This window comes from Manis javanica, chromosome 5 (genome assembly GCF_040802235.1).
Source record: "Manis javanica isolate MJ-LG chromosome 5, MJ_LKY, whole genome shotgun sequence".
Lineage (NCBI taxonomy): Eukaryota > Metazoa > Chordata > Mammalia > Pholidota > Manidae > Manis > Manis javanica.
In genome coordinates, this window is record NC_133160.1 from 56,987,707 (window position 1) to 57,008,839 (window position 21,133).

The 21,133-nt window shown below is 33.1% G+C and overlaps 1 pseudogene; it reads right to left on the reverse strand.

Annotated features, from left to right (window-relative positions):
- Positions 1-5,820: 5,820 nt before the first annotated feature.
- Positions 5,821-7,650, reverse strand: LOC108390173 (peroxisomal membrane protein PMP34 pseudogene; annotated as a pseudogene).
- Positions 7,651-21,133: the final 13,483 nt, after the last annotated feature.

The following is a 21,133-nucleotide window of genomic DNA, read 5'->3' on the forward strand; positions in this document are numbered from 1 at the left end:
AGAAATGGATTTGACTGAGAGAAGCTGACTGGTGCAAATAAGGCTCTTTTTCACAAACCCATCCACTTTCATGGGGTAAAGGTAGTGACTGGAGCCTTGGTATATTGTTACCTGTTAGGGTCCACATTCTAGAGGGAAGAGACAGAACAAGAACTCAAGTTCATTCTTTTCCTTGTCATATTGCATAGGGAGCACTGCCTCATTCTTTGGGGGAATTTTTTTCAGATATCACATATTATGAGGGGTAAGCCAACGTATAAACATTTATTTGCTACCACAGACCCCAAAAGATTCTCCAGAGGCAATCTGCATCAAATCAAGCTTTCCCTTTAAGCATTTCTTTGATGGATTTACAGAATGCATTTTTTGCACTTGGGGTGGCAGATTTCCTCACAAAGGCTTTGAAACTGGAGGTAACTCCAGACAACTGAAATCAATAAAATAGCCACAGCAGAATCTCTGGCTTTAGTGTCAACTTCAGCAAAAAAAAATTCCTCGGGATTTTAGTGTTTGATTTTGGAAATTGTGAAGAGAGAATTTGTATTATTAAATATATGATTCTCTTTACAAATGGGCATGGCATTATTTCAGTCTCTTCACTAGGTAATACACCTGAACATTCCTGTCTGCACCAACAGAATATCAGCCCTGACTTATAAAGTATTCCAAATGTATTAAAACTTGTTATTGGGTATTTCATGCTGTAATTTAACAAATGCCTTTTCACATGTATTGGTTAACACATATGTTAACAAACAACTATTTAATTTTAATTAATTTTTAGCATGGAAATATTGTATTAATACACAGAAGTATTTTACTCATAGATATCATAATGCTTATATTCATGAAATAAGGCCTATATAATATGGTGTTATTCATTTAAATTTAAAATTAATTAATTTATAATTTTTACATTTAGATTAAAATATATAATCAGGTGTCCTTCCTTTTAATTTGTTTCCTGTCTTCCTTCTAAACTTGTAAGAATTTGAGATAAGAGTTAAGAAAAAAATAGGCTTTTATTAACAAATTAAGAATTTTTTTCTTAATTTTTCCTCCACTCTGAGACTTTTTGTGTACAGAGTGTATCTGTTCTTTGACAATTTTGACCTGTTAAACACTGGAAAAATATATCAATCATTTATCTGTCTACTTTCCAAAGTAAATTGGTTATATTTCTATTTATCCATATTTCTCATTTAATGAATGTTTACTTGTCTAGTGTAATAGTCAAAATTTGCACCATAATCAATTGTGGGAGTTGGTAATGCTGGCATATTTGTGTGTGATGCTTGGCTAGAGGTCAACAGGGAAAGCTGTCAAGAAGAGAAGATGGAGGTAAAGTGGGTAGAGCAAGAAACAAGCTGGAACCTGCAAATTCAAGCCTGTATCCCAGAGGATTGACCGAAATTTGTATTGGTTCTTGCTGCCTCTCACCTTTGTGGAATAGGTGTCCTGCAGAAGCAAGAACTCTTCATCACAGAGCTACACACACACACACACACATCCCTGGCCCAGGAGTCAAACTCAGAGCTGTTGCTGGGCTGGTATGGCACAGCCATGGCAACAAGGTGAAAGACCAAATCAGTGATAATGAATGTCAACAAAGAATGGCTGTGGCTACACTTTCAGGCTCCAAATCTCCTAAAAGATTATTTTCACCCAAAGTAGCTGAAAATATACGTCAGTTATCCCGTCGGTAGGAGGGGAACTGAGATATCACACATACTTGCACTAGTGCAAACGGAGAAGACAAGACTGACATGTGTAAGTCATGAGGACTGCAGCAGGGAGGGAAAATCTACCGACAGAGAACCCAGTGCCTTAGAATTACATTCCCCTTTTCTGCCCCAACCGCCTCCTTCCTTTCTCTTCCATATTTCACCCTCATTCAAGCCCAGCAGAGCCACACTGCTCTTTCTGCAGTTACTCTCCAACTGGACAATTTGTCCCGCTATCCTTCTTCTGGAAACATTCTTATCCCGGATATTTCAACATTCCCTCCGCATCTCCTTTGGGCCTTTTCAATGAGGCCTGACTGATATCCCAGCTGCAAGTGAAACTCCTCTATGTCAGCATTTCCTAAACTTCATTCATAATACACTGTTTCTTCATAACATTGATCTAACATACTATATATTTTATTTATCTAGTGTCTGTATCCACCCATTATATAGTAAAATCAATGATATTAATGTTTTTGTTTGATTTTATTCACCTCTCTACCCTAATTTCTACAAGATATTCTGGCACATAGTATTGGGACAATATTTTTTAATGGAATGACCATATGGCTGGATTTATACAAACTATAATTTCCTAACACCAGGACTCTCTCATAAGTTTTACTTAAGTAAATAATTATTTTCTATGAAAAAAAGGATTGTGAATACATTGTTCCAGCCCCTTTATTTGTATGAGTAATGTTACTAAAGCAAATTATAACCAGATTTACTTATATACTTGAAGCTATAAGTATAGGGGTTTGTGTGTGTGTGTATGTAACAAAATTAATATTCTGAGGATTTAAATATAATTATGGTCTATATTTATTTTGACAAGATTTTCTAAAAGTGTTCTATAACTGGAAAGTGGATTTTCTGCACACAGGAATAGTTGCAGTTTCCTTATTACATTTTTATTTAATTAATTATAGCTATCTTCTTACTATCCGTAACACAAATATTTATTTATACTACAATTTATTCTCACTTTAACATGAGGATATTTTTGTGCAGAAGTACAGCACTATATAACCAATAACATAGTACTTACTCTTAATTCTTCATTACACAATCAACAGAAAAGTTAACTATGTGATATTCTGCATGACAGAATAAAAACAAATCAACCTCATCGGTAGATAGCCCTGTATTGCCTAATTTTCTCTCTAAATGAATTACTGTCGATGCACACCTGTCTTAATTTGAGCACTTTGCTGAAAATGTGTGTGTGTGTGTGTGTGTGTTGTTCAGGTATGTTATAAAGTCCAGGATTATCTGACACCTGTACTAGTTACTTAAACTCATATTTCACCGTGTATGTATTCTATCTTTTGCCCTTGAATGAATTCTTGAGAATTTTGTATTTTTATTCTTTAGATGTAATCCTGATTCTAAGATGGGATATAAAATATTTTTGAAGAGATATTGTACATGGGTCTATCTTTCTATAATAGGAATATGGAATAGTTAGATGAATATAATAAATATGTTACTTTCTTTGTGCCCAAACTGGCTACTATTAATCAAAATATGTTAAAAGATATGACCAAATTTGCTTTTATCCAAGATAGCTTTCAGTGGGGAATAGAGAAAATCCTATTGCTTAACTCAGCTACATAAAAAAAGTGGCAAGAACTAGAGCAGTTATATGATCTCATCCCTTTGTACAGTATTCCATTAACATTTTATTGTTTTAAACAATATCTTACTTCCATCCTCAAGCTAGCTTTTCTCATTTTATTATGAAGGAAAAAAATACCTAGCTAGCAACACTGGAAAGAAAAGTTATTAACTGAGAATGTAATAGGGCATCTTTCTGTATTTCCTACAGAGACATGTACAATGAAAACAAAATCAATTGTGAGATATTGAAGCATTGTTCTACAACTCCATAATTTCTGCAGATTTGTTGTTTATTTGTGTTCAGCAGCAAAGTCAGTAATGTGTCCTCTAAGAAACAAGCGTGCCTGGGCTGTAATTAGACTTGAATAAGTTAGGTTCTTGGAATGAGAGTTATCCAAAGAAAAATTGATGGAAATCAACTTCAAAAAGGAAGAAAATATGTTTTAAAAAGGAATTAGGGGAGTAGTGTTTTATTCCAATAAATTAATATAACCTACCAGGAAGAAAAAAAAAGGAAACAGTATCAAAGATAAACAGAATATATTAATGGAATCTGAAAAATAAGTTGATTCAGGACTGTTGCTTTTTACTTTGAGAAAATAAAGGTTAGTATGGAGAAAGTAAGATAAGGACCAACAACTTCCCAGTAGTATGAATCCAAGTTACCTGTTTTCCCCAAAAATAAAGATATTTTTCTCCAAATAAATAGTTATTTATATGCATTCATTTATGCATGCACCCAGAAAACATTTTCTGCTTGTTAACTGTATGATAGGTGCTGGATTATGTGCTGTGATAATAATAAGAAATAAGATGGATGCACTACCTCTGAGGAGAGGGATGGGGAAAGGGATAGAGAGAGCACATGAACAAATGAAGTAGAACACTTTCTATATGTTAAATACCATGTACAGGACATGGGGAGGCAATGAGTCCATAGGGAACGGGATTCATTTACTCAGGGATTAGGCATCACAGGTGAAAAACTGATTTGATTCTTAAAAGACTGCAGAGTGATTAAGAAGTTGAAAGTTTGGGCTGCATCATGAAAGATGTGATATGTATTTCAGGCAAAATAGAGAATCAGGAGAATAGTTGAACAAAACCTTTTCTCATTTGCTGAAATGTAAAATTACCTGTACATGTGTATTATATATATAACTTTATACCAGTGTAATACTGATATTGATATACTGATATGTATTTATATCAGTGTATATATTGACAACTATAACATAGGGTATTAATAAAAAAACTCAGAGATACCTGGGGAGACATTGGAAGTAAAGAATTAGCATTTCAAGCAGGGTTACAAGCCTTTTCTGTAAAGGTCCAGATGTATAAGATTTGTATGCCCTGTAGTCTCTGTCAGCCCAACTCTGCCATTGTAAGAGCTAAACTAGCTATATATGATATAAAAATGAATGGTGTGGCAGTATTCCAATACAACTTTACATAAACAGGTGGAACCTGGATTTGGCCCACAGGTCATAGTTTTCCAATGCCTGATTTAGAGTATGAAGAGGCTGTGAAGCCATTTTTAGCAAGGGAATGAAATGATCATATTCGTGTTAGAAGAAAATCATTCTGGTACAGGCGAAAAATATTTATGAGTGATGTGAGAATGCAGACATGTACAACACTTGGGAGGCGAAACAATAGCTCAGGACAAAGTAGTTGCCTGAAATAAGATAGGAGCACAGGATATGGACAAGATCAGATATGCAAGGTGAAAGGACATAAAAATCTACAGGTGTTGAAGTCGGGTAGAGACTGAGATAAGGAGAGTAAGAAATACAGAAAGCTCCAAGGTTTATGACTTGGAAAAGGATACTGCCGTTCACAGAGAAAAAGAAGAAAGAAGAAAGAATACTTTGAAGAATAAGTTCACATCCATGCTAAGAGAGGTGGTGGTGTGAAAATGATTATATACATACAAATTTTTTTTATATATATTTTGATGAAGCTGTATGGTGGTCCTTGGGACCTTGAAGAGAGGTTCTGGACTGAATATAGCACTCTAAGTGTCATTAGCCTGCAGGTAGTATTCGTTAGTATTTGAAGTAATTTTCAGATGATTTGAAAAATGTAAGAGTGAAAAGAGAAGGCCAAGGAGAGAACCTTAGGCAAAACTACTCTAGAGGATGATAAAGACATCACAGGAAGCCAGAAGTAGGAAGAAAATGGGGACTCCAAGTGCCTTTTTGCAATATAGAATTAACTATCAGTCATAGAGAAGCAGTATTAATTCAAGGGAATGCTTAGATTATGGTGCATAGTTTTTTCTAAAATATAGCATCATCGCTCTTTTTCTGATCATAAAATCCTTAAAGAATTTCCTTCTAAATAACAAATTTTTAAACAGTCTATGAAAAAATTTTGGTCTGTTATCTCACTTAATGTTTTTCTAAGTGCTATATTATTTTTAGAATATATATATATATATTTTTTTGTGAAGCCTGCTTAAAGCTCACTTTATTCGTTGGTGAAGAAGATACAGAACATTCCAAAGACTCCCCAGTGTTCTGTTTTCTGAATTTAGTCTGTGACGTCCAAATCTCAGAATTGACTGTACTGTCTGCATGGGATAGGTGACTATGGTCGCAATTGCCTTGGCTACTGCACCAATGATGAACACATCCAGAGAAGAAAACCTCATTTGTTTCTTTAAAAGCTGCCGTTTAAACCTTCACAGAACATGAATTGGATGGCAGGATTGAAGACCAACAGCAAGGAAGGAAACATGCCATTCCATAAAGCCAAGATTCCTTCATCTCGAATGATCTGGTGAAAAGCATAAACAATTCCTTTGTAGTTGGTTGGTACAATGTCTTCATTCCTAAATTTTGCCCCCTGCAGCTTCAGTCTGATGTTTACCACCCAGAGTGGAGTTGTCAGCAACACATTCACCACTCCTGCAACAAATCCAACTACCAGATCTTTCCCAGTAGTAGAACGTTGACCTTTAACCCAGACTGCTTTGAGGCTATTAATAGTGTAGAATATTGGTTGAGATGCACTGAAAATAATTATTGTACTATCATTATAAAAAGTTTTAAACAATGTATAACAAAAAAGCATCATAAATTGAAATACTATTATATGAACATACATTACTTAACTTCAGCACTGACTTAATTATCTTTTTGGCTCTTAAGGACAGTAAAAAAAATAGAATAAAGTGGCAGTGAAAAATGAATTAAGAGGGAGAGATAGGAGAAATGAAGGGAATGTAGTAGTAGCCTACCACATTCCCACTGCCACACAAAACCAGAAAATATACCCAACTTCCTCAGTATTACTTTTTAAGTGAATAAATTTGCATATTATAGGAGCCATCAATAAATCTAATGCTTTTCCAACATAATTTTTACATACTTTGTTCTCTGCCGTATCACTAATAAATGTATTCTTCCATATATTTTTTGTGACTAAGCATTGAAATATGCACTTCTTTGTGGAAAAAAATAAGCAAGGATCAAAACTTTCTTAATAGAATTTCAATTGTACATTTTAATATTCTTGCTTTATTCTTTAATCAGTTAAAGAGAATTCTAGAATACCAATCTCTGTCAAATAACATAACTTTGAATTATAAGTTCTATGAAAACCTAATTTGAAAGATGATTAGAAACATATTCTGGAGACAACTACATTTAGTACTCACTATATTGTTCCTAGCAGTTGTATATCAGTAGTAGATCAACTTTGAGCAAAGCAAAGAGTGACTATTAATAAAAAATGTTTTAACATAAGACACAGATTCTGAATATTGTTTATGCATTTATGACAAAAATATTTTGGATACTCTGTATTGCTGTGGCCAGTATCTCTTAAATAAGGCCTATTATTGAAGCACTGTTATTAAATTTGCACTCTGTTGGTTGTCATTTATGAGATTAAATAAACTAGTCTTAAATTCAAAGGGAATAATAGGGATCCTAGAATAGAGAGCACCTGGAAAACATATTTCTTAAAAGCATAGTGTGCAGGAATTATGACAATATACAATAGAACCTCTGCAAATAAGTCAATGTGTAATCTGCATAGGAAAAGACAAATACATTAGAGGGACAAAGGAAACTATGCAAACAATATGAATAAAATTGAAAAAGTGTGAAAAATTGTATGCTAAAGTTAATATTATTTCAGTGGGAAATCATCTAGTCATAGAATAAATAGATTCTAAACAAAACAAGAATATCAGACATATCATTTTATACAACCCAAATTCCCCAGATTAGACATACCTTAGTGTGGGGACAGTGTGGTGCTCATGTACATGATCTATTACAGCCATTTGGAAAACTAGCAATTACTTTTATTTTTTAACTAGTGTTATATTACATAAACTCTTTGAGTCAGCTATTCAACATCTGGGGATCGTTTCCAATGCAGTAAATATATTACATATCGAATCCTCTATATGAATAGATACATTTATTTATTTGTTGATTATATATTAACAATATATAGTTATACTGTTAATATATAATTATATATACACATTAACACATATTTTAAAATATGATGTATAATTTATATACATTAACATATATATATAATGTCCAAGAATACATTGTAAGAAAATTACAGAAACAAAGCAGATGCCCATCATTAAGAAAAGTTAAAAATTATAGTAAAACCATACTATGCAATGTTTATATTTTATTTAAAACAAAAGTAGGTTTATACCAGTGATTTAGAGGGTTTTCCATGATTAATGGTCTTATACGTTATATAACCCAATTTTTATAGAGTCAACATTGATCTTAAATTCTCCTATATTTTTCATATATACAAGTTAAGGAAATATACAAGAACACATCTTCATTAATTAATGCAGGTTAACTGTTGGTAGACGCTGTGAAGAGGAGGAGAGGAGCATAGTTAGACTGATAAAAAAAGAAAAAATGGGACACTTAAAAAAACATATGGCTGTGTCACATTGCATTATTTATGTAAAGGTTAGTTATATGTGTGAAAATATTTTTGTGAAGAAAATTTAAGGATGATAAAAATTAAGTTTTTCCATGAATAATTGGAATTCTTCTCTCTGATAATGAGCAATGTAACTGATCTGCCAGATTTCTTATTTCATCTAAGATTCAGGAAACTCAGAGTCAAACTGAATACTAAATTGTAGTAAATAAATTAACTCTAACAGTTACTATTTTGGTCCTTTTTTTAAATGTTACTAGTTTTCTTTTTGTATATATATATATATATATAATATTAATATATATGTTAGGTGAATATATATACACACACACATATGTATATATACACATATACATGCATTTTCTATAGACACTTCTAAAAATATATTCCTCTATATATCCCTCATTTTAATTAAATAAGGTGTTAAAATGACTGAGGAAAGTTATAATAGTAGGATTAAACATCTCAAAGATTGAGAATAGTACCAAAGTCAGCTACCATTTTTCAAGAAGAACAAGTAAGAGATTACTTTTGATTCTACCAAAGATTATTAAAAAACAAAACTATAATTTCTAGGAACCATAAAGCATAGTAAATAAGAGTTGTCACTAAAGACAGTGGACTTTGTCAGATTTGATATATGTTTCCATTATTAGTTTCCTACCTCTGAAAATTAAATCTTTTAATAGATTTTATAGGAGGACAATATTGTACATCAATGCTTAACTTCTGTCTAAATACATTTATAACAACCATAGAAAAACATTAGAAGGAAAAATATGAAGTTTGGAAATACAAGAATATATGGATAAATCTTACAATAAATTTTCAATATTTGGCAATGACATCTGGAAATCTGGTAAACTCTTCTAACCCTCTCATTCCTTATAAAAACATCTTTTGAATACACAAATGTTATAGTATGTGTTAATTTTATATAAAAACAATAAAACATGTACCTGTATATGTACCGTGAAACACAAGAAATAAGTTTGTTGTGCATTGAAGTCCTTTATGTGACTTTTTTCCAATCCCATTTCCTCCCTCAGTTCAGTTACAATCCCCATTCTATGTTAACCACTCCCTTCCTTTATTATGTAGTTTCAGAATATATGGATACATTCCTTTTTTCTTCTTTCTTTTTTGGCTTTGAATATTTGGAATTACATCATATTTTACTTATTGCACAAGTTTTTTTCCTTGACTCAAAATTCTGTTTATGCTTTATGCTTTCAGTTTTCTTTCTATTTTAATAAGTTTATTTTAGTTTGCTGTCATTTTGCTTACTTTTCCTACTTTCCTAATTTAGGAATTACACAATTTTTATATTATTTAAAGGGGCTACAAGAACATTTTAACATGCATAATTTATAAGTTCTAAATTTATTAAGCTATTTTAATATTCTCTTAGATAAAAAAATCAAGAATTTAAGAATACTTTAAATCAAATCAGTACTTTAAACCAAATTATGCTATTGTTGTCCTAGGTATTCAATTTATTTCACTTTGTTTAATCCCTCCAAATATAATAATATTGTTTTATTATAATTTTACCTAATTTATTTATTATTATTTATTATTATTTTACCTAGTTATTAATGTATTGCTTAACTTTTCTTCTTGCCTCCTCAGTAATCCTCTAGGGTCATTTCTTTGCCTGAGGCATGTCCATAGATTTTTTTTTCTTTCTTGAGATTCTGTTAGTTGCAAACCCTTAATCTCTTATTTATATAAGCATGTTTTTATTTTTATGAAAGACGCATTTTTAGATTTAGAGTACTTTGTCCTGAAATATTCATCAGAATTATTACTGTAACATATTTTAGTTTCCACTACGGCTGTAGGAAATTCATCTAAAATTATTCTGTTGAAATAGATTTATCTGTTTTCTCTGACTACTATTAAGATCTTCTGTGTTGCTTTGCTGTTGTACTTTGGTGTATATAGGCTTAGATTTTTTATTTATCACATTTGGGACTTACTGAGATTCTAGAATTTGGATATATTGTCTTTCAAGAATTTTGAAATGTCAAACATTTTTACTTTGAATTTTGATTCTGCACCATTTTCCTCTGCTTTCTTCTGGTACTCTTAATAACCAAAGGTGAAGTTTTCAGGTTCTTCCATGCTTCTCAATGCCTTTATAATCACCACTGTAATGTCTTAAGATTTTTCTTAAAGTTCACTCATTTTTTTTTCAGATGCATCTAATTAACTGCCTGGTTGTCCATTTAATTATGTGCAGTGTTTTATTTCCTCCTTCAATTTCTTTGATTGTTTTTCAAATATGCTTGACTACTTTTTAAAGTATCTTATTCCTTACTCATATTCAATCAGCTGTTTTATTATGTAATTATATATATTTATGTGATACGTTTGCTCTTAATATCATTACCTATATTCATTTGAGTGTGATTATGAGATAGAGCAGGGAAACGGGACAAGGGTCATGACATTGTGAAATCTATTTAGCCTGAGAAAAATGTCGTTTATTCTTTAACTTAATCAATATGCTGTTCTTCCTCTTCTTCCAGCCCCTTAATCAATTAAGTAAATTTGTAACCAGGGTGATAGACAGACCCCTGGAGTGTAAATTACCCTACATGGGTAAAGAATGCTGAAATCTGGGTTAATACAGTAACCTAAATAACCTTATTCCTCAGATAAAATTTCAAAGGAATTATGAATCACATATACATCATGCCTTATACCAACCCTTACCCAAAGGCACTATAAAACTCCAAACCCTTAACCCTTAAATTCACCTCCTCTGAGGTTGCCTGCACTCCTGTCTTGAGTGTGTACTGTTTTATCAAATAAACTTTCTTGTGGCATAAGTCTATTTCACTTAATCTCGGAACTCTTTTTCATGAAAAAGACAAGAACTCACTGACTTCCACCTCTGGTGGAAAGTGTCTTTGTCACTTTGTTATTTCATTCAGTTTTGTAGTCTTAATGCAATCCTCTTCTCTTTCCCTGTTCTATTCTAGATTAATAGGGAAGAGAAAGATCTCAGAACATAAACTCACTCCATCCAGTACTCTGCAGCTCCCCCAAATTCTGGGGTGGAAAGAATACTGTTCCTGTGCCATGCAGATCAAGCAGACATTGGACAGGAAGAGATCCTGGCTTTAGGGGTTGGCAAGGCATTTGGCCTATATTGAGCAGGGTTTCAGTGAACTTCCCTTTCCGTGTGTGTGTGTGTGTGTGTGTGTGTGTGTGTGTGTGTGTGTGTGTGTGTGTGTGTGTGTGTTCCTTTCTCTCTCCTGCCTGCGTCGCTGCTGATATTTGCTTCTAATCCCGTGTGTGTGTGTGTGTGTGTGTGTGTGTGTGTGTGTGTGTGTGTGTGTGTGTGTGTGTTCCTTTCTCTCTCCTGCCTGCGTCGCTGCTGATATTTGCTTCTAATCCCGCTTATGAATTCCTTTCTTGCTGGCACTTGTTTAACCTGATCAAGAATTATTTCCATATCAGAATCAACAGCTCTACCCATCTGGGTTGAGATGTGCAGGGAGAGACCTCCCCAGGTGCGGCTGCCCTGCAACAATTATATTCCCTCTTTTATCCTTTTGGCTCTTCCTCATGATGCCTTTGTTCCTTGCATATGTAATAATCTTTGTGAACTTTTGTTCCTTGGAAACTTTTTAATAATAATTTTTGAGGTCTGGTTTTGAAGGTTGTGCTCCTTCCCAATGTAATTTATATTTATGTTCCCTATTTCCTAGTGATACCATATGCCTACACCCACACTACAAAAAAAAAAGTATTCCCTAGAGTTTTTGGAACACTTAAGGACTATGAACTTTGATGTCATGTCCATGTGAATATTTTTGTTCTGAATTCTTAAGGAAGTTAATTTTCCCTGGCACAAATGTAAGGTTTGAACAAACCTTTTTTCTTGCTATCCTTTTTTGTGGCGTGGATTATTTCTAGTTCACACTTCTAAGAGAAAAGCCATTAGTTTTCTCAGCTTTATTTGTTGAGTCTTCTATCAGATTCACCACAAAATCAGATTCTAGACTTTGTCTTTTACTTCATGGTAGCAAAATTTGAAGGTCAAATTCAACAGAATTTGGCAGATGACCCTTCTTGACTCTCTGGATTCAATTACTTTGTCTTTAGCCTCTAAGAATTATTTTATTAATATGTATTTTCCATCTTACTGATACATTTCATGGGACATTTTAATTTTTATGTAGTTTCCAGGCATTTTTTCAGTTTTATTTTTTTATTGCTACAGTATTCTTCAGGTATATTCTTTAACAGCCATCTTAATTAATCTTCATTTCCATTACTACTGTATTTGAAGATTATATTTTCATTATCTCATATTTGTATGTTCATAGAAATAATCTGATTAAATCATTCCAAAATATCACTTCCAAAATTGCCTTTTCTTTGATCTATACCTTAAATGAGTTCCTGTAATTACAACTTCATATTGATATTATTCAAACTTCTGAACAAACTTACTTTCTGTCAGGTATTGAATTGCTGTCTTCCAAAATATATGTTGGTTACCTCTGAATATGACCTGGCTTGAAAATAGTGTTATTGCAAATGTAATTAGTTAAAGGAAGTTCATACTTGAATAGACAGGCCCTTAATCCAGTATGCCTGATGTCCTCATAAGAGATACAGAGATGCAGGGAAAAGACTGCCATGTGGCAGTGGAGGCAGAGATTAGAACTGATGCATCTGATGCTGGGGTTCTTGTTCGCAGAGTTGAAGAATGAACTTTGCAAACACTCATGGTAGGAGAGCAAGTGAGAGGCTTTTATTTAGTCATAAAATGAGAGGACAGAGCTCCTGGCTCATGCTAGGAGGGGAAAAGACAGCCCCAGGGTGGTTCCATTGTCTAGGTGTTTTACAGGCAGTTGAGAGATAAAGGGCTAGAGATGCAGACCTGCTAAGTGGTCCCAAAATGTTTATCTTTGAAGAAACATGAAGTTTCTTATTAGTCTTCTGGGTTATTTACTAGAAATTTACTGCCCTGATTTCCTCCCAGGATAGCAGCTTCCTGGTCTGGGAGCATATCACTCAAGACTGACTGTTTTGTTCCCAAGGTGGGCTGAGTTATTGTCTGTTTGTTAAAGAGTATGTTAAGAAACTTATGTTTTAACTAATTGGGTTTTAAAATGCATCTTATTTTCAAGATGGAACCTTTCTTGTTTTTACTACATTGTTTTGGGCTTTCTTGTTAAATTTCCCAGGTTGCAAATTACTTGAGTAGGGCTGGAAGAGGAAAAGCAGCACCTGGGTAAAGTTAGAAAAATAAACTGGGCCCCCCATCAAGCTGAAGCAAATCTCACAATGGATTATCTTGCTTTGCTTTTTATGGAGGCTCTCACCCTACTCTGTCTAAGACCATGATTCCTGTCTCACATCTACAGGCCAAGGAATGAAAATAATTTTGGGTAATTTTTAGAAGCTAAGAGAGAAACAAAGGACAGATTCTCTTTCAGAGCCCTCTAAGAGGAACCAACCATGTAGCACCTTGATTTCAGACTTCTTACCTCCAGAACTGTGAGAGACTTAACTTTTGTGGCTTTAAGCCACCTGGTTTCCGGTAATTTGTATGGCATTGTGGGAAATGAACATACTTGCCAAATCTAATTTCCAACTATATTCTTACTGAGATTTCTTTACAATAAGCTATCTAAATAATTCTCTCTATATCTGAAATATGTATCATAATTATGTGGTTTTCTACTTTTTCTTTTTTCTGCATAGTTTCAGTTTTTGCTAATTCTGTTCTCTTCTCAATCAATCCATTCTGCCATATTATAATCCTAGTCTATTAAATCCAAGGTTGACTAATCATTTTCCTATGCTGTGCCACACATGCTTTTCAAATTCTTCATGTATACATGTCTAATTTTTCTTCTTCTATCTTTGCAGTTCAAATAATATAGCTCTGTGCTGGACTCATTCAATATATATAAGTTAATTTAATATTAGCACACTTCTGTTCAAATGAATATGAACTCCTGATAAATTAGTCCCAAAATAAAATATATTAAACATTTTCCAAATAAAAGATTACCCCTCTTTTAAGAATCCAAATAATAATAATCCAAATTTAATTTTGCAAACGGTGGACTTTGAAACAAGAAAACAAAATTTGAACTGATTTCAGCACCTCCAGCTTTTAATAGACAGAGGCAGCATTCATAATTTCTTTTTTCTCATCTATTGTGTGTGCTCTGGCACTATCATTTGTTTTAAGCCAATCATTTCTTCTCAGATTTTGACTCAGAATGAGTTTTTAATATTAAAATATATATTTTTAATAATACACATTCCCTTTGATGAAAATTTTACTGTATTTCCATAACTGAAACTATGGATATTTAATTTTAATTCTAAAGTATTAACTATTTTTTATTGTTGAGTACCAAAAGCTAGTGAATTTTTAATATTTAACTGAAGTCTATTCTCTTTTTGAGGTGCTTAGGTTGTCTTTAGAAATATTTTAGTTCTAGGATTATATTCCTTGGGATTTTGTGTGTGTTTTTAAAATATGTGTCTGAAATAATTGAGACTTAAGTAAGTTGTTTGTTCATGATTACACAGATAGACAATGTTTCATTATCCCAACTACTGATTTTCTTTATTGGACACCAAAATATTTCATACATCCATATATATTTGGGTGAATCTGCAGAATGCTTAGCACTACTCCAAAAGCTAAGTGGTACTTTAATTATTAGTTATCCCCAAGTTTTATTGTATTGTGTTTTATGTTTTTCTAAATCCTTAATTTTCCTTTTCACTCTCAAGGTTCTTGTATGATGTTCTAGGAGGGATAAAAGATCTTTTGTTTGGCAGTGTGTGATATTGACCTTAGACTTAGAGAAAGAGAGGGTGTAATCTCCTTTCAACATCCTCGATTTTATTCCATGCTTATCTAGTTTAGATTATGTGCTCTGAATGGACATCTAACCAAAAAATTCTAAGTAATTCCATGCTGTATGCCTCCGACACTGCAATTCACCCTCCAACTCTTATTTGTTCAGACATTTTTTAAAAATCCATGATTTCCAGATCACTGGATATTAAATTACTGAATGAGTTAAAACAAAAAGGGCAAATAAAAATAAATACTAATATTCTAAAAAGATCTTCCACATGAGACTTACACAATAGACTAAATTGAATAGCCAATGAATATTAATAAAATAAGGCTTACTGAGCTATATTTTACATTATGTTACATCTTTGTTTAATTTGATTACATTATAGTATTCAACATGTGTGTAGATATTTTGTGAAATGAAGACAATAAGACACACACTGCAATATGAAGTGGGCTTGATGGATTAAATCAGATGCCTATCAAATTGCTGCATATTATGTCTGTCCCCATCTCAATAGACATGCACTTGCATGCACACAACAGACACATACCACAATACACATTTAATATGCTCCATAAAAGTCTTAACAGTCGAGCATGCAGAACAAATGAAAATCTCTTCTTCTTGAATTCTGGGGATACTTTAAAATCTATTAAACTCTATCCACCCTTGAAGATGCTGTCTATTCCAGATTCTTTAAGACTGAGAAGAGAAGGTGATGAGCATTTATTAAATCAGTTCACTGAGCACTGAGCAATGGCTTAAGGGAAGGGGAACTTGGTCTGAAAGACCATAATAAAATCATGACCAATTTGTTTTCTGGCTCAAATTTTCTTTATGCTATTACTGTCATATGATATAACTCATTTCACAACCTGAGGGATTATTAAAAATAGCATTAACATTAATAAATGTTCTATCTCTATCCATGATGCAAGAAGTAAATAGAGGACTTAGCCTATACCTATGCCCTTTGTATTAGAAAATTACAGTTACTGTGCACATGATGTGATGAAAAATCACTCATGTGTTACTGTGACTAAAAATATCTAGTGTGTGAGATTCAGTCATCATCTGCCATCCTATATATATGCTTAATCTATCTAGTGATTAGTCATTATTTTCAGATACTGAAGTTATATCAGAGAGACACTATCTTCTGCCAAAAGGGGAATATCACTTGACTGTAAAATGAACATGACACCTCTGGTTATTACCTAATATTTCATCTGACTGTTGCTGCTATCAAATGTCAATATGATTTTTACCGATTTGGTTTTTGAGGATAATGTCATGAAGTTTTTATGTTCATTTTAGTTGAACAATATCCTTGAAGGTGTTATTTGTATACATTTCATATTAAATCAATCTATATTTTATTAGGCACCATTTTATATTTACCTAATGATTCCACATTATATCCATAATTAAGTCATGATTTAGATGATATTATATCAAAATCAAGACCATAGTGAAGCTAAATCAGACTTTAAAGATACAAGCCAGAGTATAAGGAGAAACCCTGGGATCAGAGAGAAAAAATAGAGAAATCACACACAGGATTTTACATTTTAATATTTGATGGGTGTGGCATACCTGGGACTGATGAAGGCCCAAAGTTCTCAAGCAAATCTAATGGTTCTGGTGACTGAGACATGGTTACAATCATCCTTATATGCAAACATACATGGGACTTTTAATTAGGTCAGGATTATAATAATGGGGGAAAAGTGTTTCTGAGGGCTCTATACAAGTTTTGAGGGTTGGAATAAAGCCCAAAAGAGGATACTAGAAAGAAAATCATAAATAACTTGGTGAATTAAGTAAAAAGAAAAAGAGTAGGACAAAGGTAATAGTTTGCTGAGCTGACAGGTACCCAGAACTCAAAAAGATCTTCCCTAAATGCAAGACTCAGTGCAAAAAAATTACTCCAAATATGTAAACTCATGAATTTGAACCTGCTATATGTAGACTGGGAGTAGTAAATTGGCTTGTTCATTCTTTTCATCCTAAACGTGGGGTGTCTGCATAAGAACTCATGTGAATAAAATGTTCTGCAGTCAGAAATGTTCTTAGACTACCTTTGTAAATCAAGAATACATGATAGAATATTTGGACATCTTAATACAATCTTCTGTTGCTTAATCTGTATGCTGGCAGGATAGCTGCAATTTATGAGCTAGTTCAGCCATGTTTTGCAAATAATAAAAATATTTGTTTTTTATTTTTGAGACAAAGGAAAACATTAGGAGTCTCATTCATGGTCAGTTAGAATGAAAGAACATGAGATAACCAGAGTTTTGTTTTCATTTTATTTCATGTTTGTTGTTTTAGAAGAGGAAAGAACTTTGGACATGGAGGTTAAGATCACGCACCTTTTCCTCTTTACTAATTACTTGCAAAGCAGAAATAGAACACAAATCCACAAACTGCCAATTCATGGCACCATACTGCCCCTTTCTATGTATATTGATTAATTGAGCCCTCACAACGACAACTGAGGAAATTACTATTAATATGCTCATTTTAAAGATGAGGAAGCTGAGACATTAAGAGTTTAAGTAACTTGTTCAAGAACAGGGAGCAATCATTTCTGTAGCTAGGACTCAAACTAAGGCAGTGAGGCTACAAATTCTCTGATTTTTATTGCAATGCTGTAGATTATGCAATTATTAGTTTACACAATCTAAAACTAGATATAAAAAAAGGCAACATGAGTAACTGACCCAAGACTGAAGAACATAGCAACAATCATGAAAAGTAAAGCCTCAAATATATTGTCTATTGTAAAGCAATAAAATGCTATACCAAAATGATTGAGAGTATCATAGGAACGTTAATAATAAAATAGTATATATATGTATATATATATATATATAAACACAGATAAATATACATACTCATGAATTTTGCATATATTTGTACATATAAACACTTTAATTTCATAGATCCACATACATATGAAGAGACCAGGACATAAAGCATAACTGTTAGTCATATGCTAATGTCCTTTTCCTACAGATTTAATTAAAATCTAACCTTTATAGTATACAGTGAATTCAATTTAGTTATGATATAGCAAAAAAATCACAATAGTCTTACTTTTCAAAAGTAACTGAATTAGTCAACTTTTCAAATGTAGCTGAATTAGAAATTTGAAGCAAATAAATATTCACTTTAAAAATAATGTGAATATCTGTCATGTTTGGGCTTAATACTTCAAGCTCAAAGCAAGTCTCCCTTCTATCTGAGAAATGAATGAAGAGGCACTGAAATTCCTTCATGATTGCTGAGTGCCTATGTATATATACATATGTAAGCAAACTGCAAAATGGCAAAAGAGATAATAGGGAAATCAGATCCTCTAGACAGCATAATAGGCAAAAATATGGTCTTTTAGGAAGAATCTCAGAGGAAGACATATTATTTAATAATAAAAAAGCATTATTATGCTTCCATTGATATTATTGATGTCACCTTCTGGCAGCACCCCATCAAGTTTGGAATAATTGTGGGAGTTATTAGTAGTTACTAATAACAAATAATAATTAATAGTAAAAATAAATAACGTATTTCCAAGAACAAAAACTGGCCTATCAGAAAAGTGACCTTAAAACAAGCATTTCACTATACAGTAAAAAGAAAATGTATTGAAAACAATCTCTCTGTAGAGAGATACATAATCTGCCTGAGATGTCATGACAAACACAAGTACAAAAAAGGGAATTATTCTCTCTGTTGAAAATAATAGCAGAGACATCCCTCCCTCCCTTTCCTTAGTATGTTTACTTTAGAAAACTTGTAAATTTTTTTCTGTTTCTTTGAAATGTAGGAATATTTTTTTAAAGTTAAATAGGCCTCTTGCAAACTTTAACCCCCAAGAATGTCTTTCTCCAGGACCTGGGAACCATCCCTCTTTGAAATGTAATCATCAAAGAAGATAGTGCCCCAATCTTAAAGTTTCTCTGGGAGAGGGTAGAGCCTAACTTCAGTGGGTGCCTTCCTCCAAGGTGCAAAAGTATCTCCCGTCCTAAAGATGTGGTAAATTCACTTCTGTCTGGATTAGCCAATTATCAAACACAGATGGCTACCACAAAGACCAGGTGAGTCCAGGATTAATTTCATGGGTGAAATTATTATAGTAGGTAGACAGCCAGACATGAGCAGGGAAGGGGGTGGGGGACTCCAGCCAGTGTTTACATTCAACTAGATGCTTGCTAACGTTCTACAAATTCTGTGTAAGCTGTCCTCAAGGGATGTGGAAAGAGAATATAGATAACAGACTGGCCCAAACTGGCTAGTTTCAACATGGAGGAGAAATTGACCCAAATTTCACTCCAAAATTCATTACCCTAGTAAAAAAGGTCACTCTCCTCTGTCATTAGCATAGTAAAAATCTCACCTCCCCATGCCAAGACAGTTGCAATGGGGAGCAAATCTAGCCCAAAATCCCTCCTCCTCACATGAGGGTGGAGCAAGCCTGAACTCCAGGAAGACTCCAACTGTTCCCTTTGAAATCTAACTCAGTTAGTGAATATTCATCTCCCTTCATACAAAAAAGCCTCCTTATTGTTCCTTGTGCAACTCCTCTGGGTCTGCCAGTGCCCCAGCTCTCAGGGGTGCATACCTTCTCCTTCCTTTCAACTCTTGATCTCCAAATACACTCTTAATGCTCAATGGCTCTTATGCATCCCTTCTTGAATTCTTTCTTGCAAGGAGACCAAGGATCCATCTCCAATAACAAAATGGTGTTGTCAAGGTCTCTTGTTTGAGGACTAGTTATTGTTTATCTTGAGAATGCACATGAAGAAGTCATATCTGCTTGGCTACAAAAGAGTGAGACTTTTCCCTCTTTGCAGCCTTTATTGGATTGCTGTGATACACATAATGCTGCTTTAATGCTTATTTAATAATAAAAATGGTTCTTTCTCCTCTACCTTTGTGGAGAGACTTTCCGGTTTGGGTAGAGATTTTGTTTTTGCTTTCCTAATAGGGCCATCCTATAAAAAGAGGAAATTCATTGATCCTTATTTAATATATGCATCTGAAGTATAAATTCAATGTAATATATAAATATAAATATTCTCATGAAAACATTTTGCTGAGAAATGTCAACTTTCTAATTTCATAAAATTTGGACCACCAAAACTTTTGAAATAATTAATTTAAAGAAATCTTTGTTTTGCACTGAACATGTAGATTAATATTATTCAAGTGTTTCTTCATTTCTTAAAAAGTATTTAGATTTCTAAAACAAAATAACAATTGCTTCCTTTCTTGCTCAGTTTATTAGTGATATAACTTGTATAGTTTGATAGTTTAACTGTGATGTTAAAATGCTGGTATTATCTTTCCTGGGTCACGACAGGGAGCATTGAAGCAGAGAAAAGGGAGAGCATTTTCCACAAGCCAGCTATGCTCTACTGCTCATTGCATTTGACATGCTTCGTGATGAGTGAGGGATACACAGAGCTCTATGTACAGCTTTTCTGCAGCCAGATATAATAACATCAGAAAGTATTTGAAATTATAGCTATTACCAAGTATGGGATCTATGAAACTAAATAATACAGTTTATAAAACAAGATCAAAGTTCACTTTGTACTATACTGTTAACAATATTGATATTTATAAACTTTCACTGAGAATATAGGGACTTCTAAGAAAATTACTTCTTTAATCTGACCTAAAATTATCATTGCAGCACAACTGTTAAACTACTATTTACTAAAATTACCAGAGTAAGTCTAGCTAGATTTAATCTTTCTTAGGTGTTCAGACATGGGAAAGTCATAAAATAATTAAAAATTTAATTATGAAATCATACACAGATCTTGAATGAGGCAATCTAGTTATGAATTTGGATCTAGCACAGTGCTGTTACCTAACCAGAAAACACTGAGCTGTTAGTCAACTTCTATGACCTTCAAATTCACAATTATGAAATCAAAAAACTACTTTTCATTCTTCACCACAGTGTTTCTT